The sequence below is a fragment of the Lepeophtheirus salmonis genome, chromosome 14, assembly GCF_016086655.4.
Source record: "Lepeophtheirus salmonis chromosome 14, UVic_Lsal_1.4, whole genome shotgun sequence".
Lineage (NCBI taxonomy): Eukaryota > Metazoa > Arthropoda > Copepoda > Siphonostomatoida > Caligidae > Lepeophtheirus > Lepeophtheirus salmonis.
In genome coordinates, this window is record NC_052144.2 from 36,132,131 (window position 1) to 36,141,098 (window position 8,968).

General features: G+C 29.8%; 1 pseudogene; it reads left to right on the top strand.

Annotated features, from left to right (window-relative positions):
* Positions 1-7,650: 7,650 nt before the first annotated feature.
* On the top strand, positions 7,651-8,328 carry LOC121128866 (eukaryotic translation initiation factor 3 subunit J-A-like; annotated as a pseudogene).
* The last annotated feature ends 640 nt before the right edge of the window (positions 8,329-8,968 follow it).

An 8,968-nucleotide genomic window follows, 5' to 3' on the forward strand; every position in this document is an offset into this window, starting at 1 on the left:
TTTGGTTTCACGATAATCAAGAAATAAGACACTTTTTATGATAAAATTGGACATTTTCAATACATTTGGGTAGTTAAATTACATCTAAACATTGTTTCATTTTACTCAAACATTGTCAATTGTATTTTTTATCAAAAGGAACAGATTTTTACGATTATTCAAATATATATTCTAAACTTTTTTGATGTTTTAGCCGTTAACTGCTTCATTTGGACATTTTCTGCGTTCATTTTTTTCGACTCTTATTTTCCCTGGTTTGAATTTTTGTTCCAAAAAACAATGCACGAAAATCGTTTTTATCTATTTTTTTTTTTCAGCGACAAAAGTTGCTTCCCTCAAAATGCTATATCACACGAACCAATTGTCCGACAGCTGACAAACTTGTATACGTACGGTTTGAAGTTGGTATGAATTAAAAATCATACAACTTAATGATAGTAGTATCATCTATGTTTCAGCCTAAGAACTCTTCCATGGACCTAAAATTTGACAACAATATTTTTCTTAAATTTTAAAAGGTGACGGTACGTATGTATATAATCACATATTAAATATTTTCATGTCATATAAATATGTGTAATTGTTTAATTAATAGATTTAGATAGTGAGGTAAAATTTTAATCCATCAGCATCATATTATGTATATGAAAAATAATTTATGGATTTGTTTACAAAAAAAAGAGATAATTACTTATAAATATACTATAAACATCAGGGAGCAATATTTATTGTGCACCCTGCATATACGCTGGATGTTACAGGCTAAACGTGAATGCTAATACATGCTACATTTACTAAATTTTTATGTCTAAGATAAAAAATGCCATCATTTGGCTCAAAGATTTATACATAGAGATAAGTCATAACATGTAATTCATTAAAAATAAAAGTGAATTAAAGTAGATAAAACCACTTCTTGTTTCATTTTGGGTACGACTGCAATTTATCATTAATAAAGGAACAAAGTTTTAGTATTATGTTACATTTTTAACAAAATAAAGCATTTCCTGTACATTGTGGATATATAAAGTTCAAAACTTTAATTTTGCAGTTATTTTAATAGTTTTTTAATAAATAATAATTAAAATTAGAATATTTTAAAAGGCACATCCATATAAATAAAACTAATGAATTAAAATTTGCTTTTACATAAATTTGAAGTTATATTTTTAGATTATTTTTGGTGGTGCAAAATGCACTTTCATCTAATACTTTTAAATTATAAAGCTACAATCATGTAAGCGATAGTCTTGATGAATATTAATAGGTGAGATAAACCTTTATTTCCTTAGTAAATTTTTTTAATATGGAATCTTTATTTATTTCTTTGAAGGATAACACTGCCGTTAAGAATATACAGGGTGTTGATGTAATTTTTTGTTGGAGCACGACCTAGTATAAAAACGAAATAGAATATATATTTTGGATAATTTTTATGGAAATCGGTGTCTATGAAACCAATGATGTCTTTATATTTTTTTTTATGTGCTCTTTTTTTATTTATTTACTATTACATTTTAGTGATACAATTAATAATTAAATAAAATACCTGCAGGAATTGCCCAATGATTTATATGTGGATGTTCTATAACAACATTTGCCATTATGGGTAATAAAGGTATGGATACAGCCATTGAAGCATTTTTATCCCTTCCCAACAACATTCTTTGTAAAACAGCGGCACTGCACTTTAATGTGTACGATTACTGACATTATTTTTATATAGTACCTTTCGGGTAAGTTATTTCAAACACTCACAGACAAGCTAATCAGTTAGGCTTATAAGTGATTTTCGTGTCATACCCAGATATTTTTTGTTGTTTTAAATCACTATCTGTGAACTCTTGGTGCCCAAAATAACTTTTTTGATGTTTTTGAATTGTCTTCATGTGGATTTTATTCAACATACTGATCAAGAATTTGTCAGTATGAAAATTAGTATTTATAAAAGTGATCACTACGGTGCATGTATGTAATTTAATTTAAATGGCTTTACCATCATTGTTAGTTCCTAATGTAAAAATAAAAAATAAACTGTAGTATAGTAGTTCATGGATTAAGCAACCTCTAACACATTAACTATGTAGAAAAGTGGAGGTGGAAATCGGATCTAAACATGGCAAGAACGCATGTAGTAGTTCTTACCCGAAGAAGAAGAAAAGGAAAAAATGACAGATATCTTATGAGGTGATCCTCTGGAGAAAATCACCGATAAGTTGATAAACTTTCAGATAATCACTTCCCACACTGATATGAACTTTTTCACACCAAAATGGTCTTTAACTTAACTTTTTCAAATATCAAACACACATCAACTAAAAGATGACACTGCATTAGAAAAATATTGTGTTTTTTTCACTATGTTGGTACTGTAAAATATTCTACAGTTAGCTAAAAAAGGGAATGCTTGCAACGTCTACTATATTCCAAACCTCTTTTTAACTCCTAAGAGAAGACAAAACATGAATGACGATATATATTCTATAAAAAAGATATATAGACGAAATAGAACCCTGTATGGACAAGATATCTAATGAAAGGTTTTAAACGTTCCAAATGGACTCAATTCCAGCTCACAAAGCCGAAAAAAGCCTGATCTGTTATAAATTAAATACTTTACTGTACTAAGGAGTACTTTAGCATGTTGCCAAACCTCATTTAAAGTCACATATTTTCTTTTTAAATTTTTACAAAGAACTTCCGTTTTTAGTATGAGTTGTACTGAACGCTTGCGATATTTTATTTATTTTATACAGTGATCCCTGTATATTATACTGTAGTTTTCCCCTAAACTGTACTAGTATATGATAAACATCAGCAATATTTATTGTGCACCCTGCATATACGCTGGATGTTACAGGCTAAACGTGCATGCTAATACATGCTACATTTACAAACAATTTATGTCTAAGATAAAGAATGCCATCATTTGGCTCAAAGATTTATACATAGAGATAAGTCATAACATGTAATTAATTAAAAATAAAAGTGAATTAAAATAGATAAAACCACTTCTTGTTTCATTTTGGGTACAACTGCAATTTATCATTAATAAAGGAACAAAGTTTTAGTATTATGTTACATTTTTAACCAAATAAAGCATTTCCTGTACATTGTGGATATATAAAGTTCAAAACTTTAATTTTGAAGTTATTTTAATTTTTTTTTAATAAATAATAATTAAAAGGCACATCCATATAAATAAAACTAATGAATTGAAATTTGCTTTTACATATATTTGATAACTTTTTGGATGTTTTGAATTGTCTTCATGTGGATTTTATTCAACATACTGATCAAGAATTTGTCAGTATGAAAATTAGTATTTATAAAAGTGATCACTACGGTGCATGTATGTAATTGAATTTAAATGGATTTACCATCATTGTTAGTTCCTGATATAAAAAAAATAATAATAAACTGTAGGCAGATGTTTGTGAATATTTTACCATCATTATCTCTTGGGTAGGCCACTTTAATAGCTTAGAAATAGTGCCAACTAAAATATATATTTATATAGATATGTACATTTTTTTCATGTAGTTAAAATTAGTAAAAGTTTCTGTGATATTTAATTATTTCAAAAAGAGGAAAAAGGGAAAAGGAGTTGCTTCGGAAACAATTATTTCATTCTTTAAACGGCGTCTAATTATGACATTTATTTGCTTAAAAAGAAGACCAAATTCTTTTTATTAAAAAATCCACCTTTTAATTAAAAAACAACCACCATTTATTTAAACAAAGACAAAAAAATAGCTCTTTTTGAATAATTTTTTTTCAATAATTATATGAAAAAGGAAGAAATACTATAACATTATTTAGAGATATTAAGATATGCTAAAGTTATATTTGTGTGATATTTCAATGTATTTTGTGGTTTTAATTAAATTAAAATAATAAGGTCAAAATTTTCCTTTTTTTATATTTATTTTGCTTTTCAAAGATTACTACAGTTGCAAAGGTCATAACAAAAAAAAGTATGTTATTTTTTTTAATTTGATGTTGGAATTTTACAAAAATCTATTCTGAAGAGCTACGCTTTTTGGGGTATCACAAAAGTATATTTTCAGTGCTTATTAAATATACTTGTATAAGGGGGGTTTGAAAAATTTCCGACCTAACAAAGTCACAAGACATTTTTTCTGAATTATTTATTTCATTTTTCAAAAATAATCTCCTTGCAACTCTACACACTTCCCCCCCAGCGATGCTCCCATTTTTGTGACACGTTCAAATCAGCGCTTTTCTTTTCATTATAGTTTTCACGAGACTTTTTTGTTTTTGACTCAATTACGCCATATTGGATTGACTACGACGTGTCAAATTTTAATACAACAAGCCTTTGAATGTCTGCTATAATTTGAATCTATGTAATGGTTACACTTTAAAATACAAATATTTAATGATAGATCGATACTCAATTTTTTACATTTTGATTAAAAACAATCACATCAACTCACTCAAACGACTCTTACATAACAAAGGCAAGATCAAAATGGCGGAAACTTTGGTGAGTAAATGCTAGAAATAACTTTTACAATACGAATTCTAGCATTTTCACGTTGAATTCTATAATGATATTCAATATATTATAAATGAATACGTAACGACATCCTCTTATCATGGTCTATATTCAACTGTACATTCTAAATATATACCGGATCTCTTACTTTAACTGCAATATATATTCAACTGTCCATTCTGTATATATATATATAATAAAGATAACATGAAATACTAATACATAAGATCATCTTGTATGGGATTTAAATGTAGATACATTCAAGATGTTTATTTACACACATTATATATGTCAATATACAATCATCCCGTCTCTTCATGAAAAACGTCTATAAACTTCCTATTTCTCAAATATATCCTCCCATTCTCGATCTGAATTATGAATTTCTGATGATATCCCACCTCTTTGATACGCTATTTTGAATTCGTGCTTTCTTCCCAACCTCGAATACAGGTAAATCTTTTGATTGTCGATGATAATAATGCTTGACCTTCATTTTCTCTCTTTGTAATGACTCAATTAAATTATTTAAATCTTTTTCATAGCAGACTCGTGTGTTGAGATATGGGATCTTAAATTTTGGCCATAAACGACTTGATTGGGTGAAAATCCACATCGACGAAGGGTATTCCTGTACTTTAATAAACTTCTACAAAATTCTTCAGATTTGATCAATCTGGAGCCACATTTATTAAGAAATATTTTCATAGTCTTCACGGTAGATTCAGTCATATCATTACTTTGAGAGTAGTGTGGACTTGAAGGAGACCATTTTAATTCAAAAACTGTTGAAATTTCTTACAAGCATACACAATGCCTTGATTTGATGTTAATCTTTTAGGATATCCAAAATTTGGAACCATCATGAGAATGTTTCAATAATTTGGTCAGTATTGATATCCTTCTTATATTCCTTCACGACAGTATAACCTAATAGAGCGTCAACAAATACAAGATAAGATTTTTCATTCAACGTAAATAAGTCTGTTTACATCTACTCAAAAATAATGGAAGGTATTGAAACTGTTTCTAATATCTCTTGACGCTGACTTGCTCTTTGACTTTGGTATGGCTCACATTTTTCTATTATCATTTATATTTCATTATTCATTCCAGATCAGTAGATGGATACACGTGCACGTCTGTTTGTCTTCTTAATTCCTTGATTAGTTTTGTCAAAACATCTCTGTAATATGCCTTGGAACAATAATTATCGTTGCCTTGAAGACTAGTCCATCCTAAACAGTCAATTCACTCCAAACGACCTTGAACAATTTACAAAAGGATTTGAAAATCAACTCTCAGGAGTCATGCCACTCTATTTACATTTTACTATAATTTCATTATTTTCATCAAGGCACTTCCTTATCTTTATTGTATAACGCAAACTTTCCTGGAAAAAGACATAGAAAAAAGGATGAAAACATCTGGTTCTTAGCAAAAAAAGTCAATCATACCAACTGCCATTTATATCTTTAAAGACTATCTCTGTCATATTATGTCTTCACCATTTTTAAAATGAATTACTTATTATTACTAAAATCTACATAGTATTTTATATTATACTGTATTATAATATTGCTCAGTAATATTTTATTAAAATAGTAGGTAACCATTTGTATTTGTGTAATTTTCGTAGAAATAATAAAATGGCCAATATGTATATTATATAAACGACGAGGGATCAATAAGAAATTGTATTCCTGTCCTTTTTAGAATAAATTATTACTATGTTTATTTATCAAAAAGATTATATCATGGTTGCCTTTCTTTCAGGTAACATAAAATTGATGATTTTGGAGATCCATCCTTACATTTTTGGCCTTTCGAGCTTTTAATCTGATTGAAAGAATATTTATTAAATACCGTAGGGAGTGAATGGTGATCGGTGATCACTTCGGTAATCCACTCTGGTAAACCTGACACTTTTTCATTGCAAGAGACTCGAGCTCTACTTTTGCATACCTTGACTCTATGTCGTTCACAAATCTGAAACTGCATTCAATTAATTACAAACTCTTTCGATGTTTTTGTAGCAAATCAAATCCAAGTCCTTAAGACGTTCGTTTCCAGGCACATCTCCTTCTTTTGATCAAAAATGGCAAGAATAGTGGTACTCATCAACACGTCCTTCACTTCATGCATGACTTTGTTATGTACATTTTCACAAACAAATTCCTTTTTTGACTTCATCTGATGCCTTAAATGTTTTGCTACTTTGCTAAATTTCGATGAGAAACTTGCAAGATGATTTGCTAAACCAATAAATATTCTCAACTCTGTTTTATTAGTAGGTGTAGGGAATTCACAGATCCCTTTTAACTTATTTTCATCACCAGCAATACCATTCTTAAAATCTTGCAACCGACAAAATTGATTTATTCACACGCAAATCGGAACTTATCTTTGGTCAAGGCAATACCGTACTCTCGACATCTTCACAAAAAAAAAATCGAACACTCTTCATATACTCCTCAAAACTTTCATCATTCACCGGGGCATCATCAACAACTTTATGAGCTTTACGAATTCCTTCCTAGGCTTGATCGCTCCTTCAATTGTATGCATCACCAGTGTATATAAAATCCAGGGGTGCTTGTTTGAAAAAATATGTTCTATATGGTTTTATGAACGTATTGAGCTTTTGGTTTCCCTCATGAAGAGGCATAGGCCGTTATAATTTCACTGCATCCAATTTTGTAACATATTTGGATTAATTTCAGAGACTGTCATTTTTGGTGTTTTGATGTGGAGAACTCATTTTTTCCTTGAGAGTTCAATTTAGTAAAGTCATTTGTTAAATGTATCTTTCCATTATGTTTTGGTATAACAACGATCGGACCACTCTGCCACTCTTTTCTATCACATTCTCCTTCCTCATATCATCCAACGTCCTGTTGACTTGGTACCTGTAGTAAAAACAGGTTTACTTCGATACATAAAGTGGGAAGGCTTTGCTCCTTCCAATAGTTATATTCTCAACGGCGGAAACTTCGTTGTCCTCAACTCTTACTAACAGGCAATTACATCTTGGGCTAATTTCTTTTTAACTTCTTCAGATATCTTGGAATCTAGGGAACAATATACATTGTCACGAATTCACGTAGAATTTGAAGGACAATATCGTTATGTCTGACGCCAATTGGGATGCAGAACCGCAGTTGCGTACTAAAAATGCTATAGTGACAAGTGGGATGGTGAAGATGAGGACAATCCCATCAAGGAATCAGATGAAAAGATAGATGAGGACATATTAGAAAAAGCAACTAAAGATTCTGCTGCTTCTTAAGTAGATCATTCCCGAGAAAGAGACTCCTAAAAGTTCCTGAATAAAAGAAATGGCCCAGTTAGAAAAAGAAAACGCATATAAAGACACTCAAGAGGGAAAGGCTGAGGTAAAGCTTTGATTACTTCAATTGGAAGAAAGAGTGAAACTTGACCTGGCTAAAGATATGATGGGTGTTTCTTTGAATTGGAATATCGATGGAAAGAATCCTGCAACAAAAGATGATTTTGCTCAGTTTGAAAAAGCCTTAATAGGAAAAATGAATACATAATCTGTTCCACCATATTACTGTAATTTTATTGAAATTTTCCGAGGAATTTGTGTGCTGACTTAAGTTCAACTACACTTAAAAAGGTAAAATTGTCATTCATCATACTTCATTCAGCAAAACTCTAGGAAGAAGGAACTGCAAAAAACAAGAAAATCCCCCTGTCAATATGAGTTTGATTATGTAGATGATGGCTCACACGATGTGGATAACTTTTGTGATAGGTTTCCCTCCTCTTCTTGTTCATGTTAGATAAAAGTCATTGATCAGTTTTTTCATACATATTATCCAGCTTCTATTTTTTTCTATTTTATACTTGCCTTTTTCAGAGGTCAAGTGAAATTTGGGTGAAAAATTCCCAATCACATGCATGCTGAGACATAAACATCTCATCCTGGTGAATATACTTGGCCTGGTACACGATTTTCTTGAGCTGACAATTTCCAAGTTCTAAATATCAACTCAATATGAACTCAAGCATCAAGCTCTGAAGCCATTAAAAATACATTTATATATTGTCAATTTAAGAGCTAAAAATTATTCATTAATTATGTACTCAGTGAGATATGAGTGTTACCAGTCTAAGAGTAGGTAGAAGCCAAGTTTGTTCACGCTATTTGAAGCAACAACAAAAAGCTCATAAATAAAATTGATTAAATACAGAGCCAAATAGCCTTTAAAGATTATTTTAAAACTCATATATTTTTAATAGCAACCTGTAATATTGCTTTAATTATGTTAAAATATTGAATCTAAAAGTTGTACGACTTTCAGCTGGAATATATATATATATTGTGTATACTACAAGTAAAGAGTTTTTTTTAAATAATTAAATTTGTCAATTTTAAATAAAGTGACAAACATTTTATGATTAAATTTAACTTGCCAATAC